Raw genomic sequence first — 2,500 nt, 5'->3', positions numbered from 1 at the left:
CGAGTGAGTGGCTGAGTGAGTGGCTGAGTGAGTGGCTGAGTGAGTGAGTGGCTGAGTGAGTGGCTGAGTGAGTGAGTGCCTGAGTGAGTGGCTGAGTGAGTGAGTGGCTGAGCGAGTGAGTGGCTGAGTGAGTGGCTGAGCGAGTTAGTGGCTGAGTGAGTGAGTGGCTGAGTGAGTGGCTGAGTGAGTGAGTGGCTGAGTGAGTAAGTGGCTGAGTGAGTGGCTGAGTGAGTGAGTGGCTGAGTGAGTGGCTGAGTGAGTGAGTGGCTGAGCGAGTGAGTGGCTGAGTGAGTGGCTGAGCGAGTTAGTGGCTGAGTGAGTGAGTGGCTGAGTGAGTGGCTGAGTGAGTGAGTGGCTGAGTGAGTAAGTGGCTGAGTGAGTGGCTGAGTGAGTGAGTGGCTGAGTGAGTGGCTGAGTGAGTGAGTGCCTGAGTGAGTGGCTGAGTGAGTGAGTGGCTGAGCGAGTGAGTGGCTGAGTGAGTGGCTGAGCGAGTTAGTGGCTGAGTGAGTGAGTGGCTGAGTGAGTGGCTGAGTGAGTGAGTGGCTGAGTGAGTAAGTGGCTGAGTGAGTGGCTGAGTGAGTGAGTGGCTGAGTGAGTGGCTGAGTGAGTGGCTAAGTAAGTGAGTTGCTGAGTGAGTGGCTGAGCGAGTGAGTGGCTGAGTGAGTGGCCGAGCGAGTTAGTGGCTGAGTGAGTGAGTGGCTGAGTGAGTGGCTGAGCGAGTGAGTGGCTGAGCGAGTGAGTGGCTGAGTGGGTGAGTGGCTGAGTGAGTGGCTGAGTGAGTGAGTGGCTGAGCGAGTGACTGAGTGAGTGAGTGCCTGAGTGAGTGGCTGAGTGAGTGAGTGGCTGAGTGAGTGGCTGAGCGAGTGAGTGGCTGAGCGAGTGAGTGGCTGAGTGGGTGAGTGGCTGAGTGAGTGGCTGAGTGAGTGAGTGGCTGAGCGAGTGACTGAGTGAGTGAGTGCCTGAGTGAGTGGCTGAGTGAGTGAGTGGCTGAGCGAGTGAGTGGCTGAGTGAGTGGCTGAGCGAGTTAGTGGCTGAGTGAGTGAGTGGCTGAGTGAGTGGCTGAGTGAGTGAGTGGCTGAGTGAGTAAGTGGCTGAGTGAGTGGCTGAGTGAGTGAGTGGCTGAGTGAGTGGCTGAGTGAGTGGCTAAGTAAGTGAGTTGCTGAGTGAGTGGCTGAGCGAGTGAGTGGCTGAGTGAGTGGCTGAGCGAGTTAGTGGCTGAGTGAGTGAGTGGCTGAGTGAGTGGCTGAGCGAGTGAGTGGCTGAGCGAGTGAGTGGCTGAGTGGGTGAGTGGCTGAGTGAGTGGCTGAGTGAGTGATTGGCTGAGCGAGTGACTGAGTGAGTGAGTGCCTGAGTGAGTGGCTGAGTGAGTGAGTGGCTGAGCGAGTGAGTGGCTGAGTGAGTGGCTGAGCGAGTTAGTGGCTGAGCGAGTGACTGAGTGAGTGAGTGCCTGAGTGAGTGGCTGAGTGAGTGAGTGGCTGAGCGAGTGAGTGGCTGAGTGAGTGGCTGAGCGAGTTAGTGGCTGAGTGAGTGAGTGGCTGAGTGAGTGGCTGAGTGAGTGAGTGGCTGAGTGAGTTAGTGGCTGAGCGAGTGACTGAGTGAGTGAGTGCCTGAGTGAGTGGCTGAGTGAGTGAGTGGCTGAGCGAGTGAGTGGCTGAGCGAGTTAGTGGCTGAGTGAGTGAGTGGCTGAGTGAGTGGCTGAGTGAGTGAGTGGCTGAGTGAGTAAGTGGCTGAGTGAGTGGCTGAGTGAGTGAGTGGCTGAGTGAGTGGCTGAGTGAGTGGCTAAGTAAGTGAGTTGCTGAGTGAGTGGCTGAGCGAGTGAGTGGCTGAGTGAGTGGCCGAGCGAGTTAGTGGCTGAGTGAGTGAGTGGCTGAGTGAGTGGCTGAGCGAGTGAGTGGCTGAGCGAGTGAGTGGCTGAGTGGGTGAGTGGCTGAGTGAGTGGCTGAGTGAGTGAGTGGCTGAGCGAGTGACTGAGTGAGTGAGTGCCTGAGTGAGTGGCTGAGTGAGTGAGTGGCTGAGCGAGTGAGTGGCTGAGTGAGTGGCTGAGCGAGTTAGTGGCTGAGTGAGTGAGTGAGTGGCTGAGTGAGTGGCTGAGTGAGTGAGTGGCTGAGTGAGTAAGTGGCTGAGTGAGTGGCTGAGTGAGTGAGTGGCTGAGTGAGTGGCTGAGTGAGTGGCTAAGTAAGTGAGTTGCTGAGTGAGTGGCTGAGCGAGTGAGTGGCTGAGTGAGTGGCCGAGCGAGTTAGTGGCTGAGTGAGTGAGTGGCTGAGTGAGTGGCTGAGCGAGTGAGTGGCTGAGCGAGTGAGTGGCTGAGTGGGTGAGTGGCTGAGTGAGTGGCTGAGTGAGTGAGTGGCTGAGCGAGTTAGTGGCTGAGTGAGTGAGTGGCTGAGTGAGTGGCTGAGCGAGTTAGTGGCTGAGTGAGTGAGTGGCTGAGTGAGTGGCTAAGTAAGTGAGTGGCTGAGTGAGTGGCTGAGTGAGTGGCTGAGTGAGTGAGTGGTTGAGTTAG

At 57.2% G+C, this 2,500-nt stretch overlaps 1 protein-coding gene across 1 annotated transcript in view; it reads left to right on the top strand.

Annotated features, from left to right (window-relative positions):
* LOC144954633 (von Willebrand factor-like) overlaps positions 1-2,500 on the top strand; it is a 14,271-nt gene that overhangs the window by 2,278 nt on the left and 9,493 nt on the right. The gene's annotated exons all lie outside the window — the stretch shown is intronic.

Source organism: Lampetra fluviatilis, unplaced genomic scaffold (genome assembly GCF_964198595.1).
Source record: "Lampetra fluviatilis unplaced genomic scaffold, kcLamFluv1.1 SCAFFOLD_681, whole genome shotgun sequence".
Classification (NCBI taxonomy): Eukaryota; Metazoa; Chordata; class Hyperoartia; order Petromyzontiformes; family Petromyzontidae; genus Lampetra; species Lampetra fluviatilis.
This window is presented reverse-complemented; position numbering and strand designations above follow the sequence as displayed.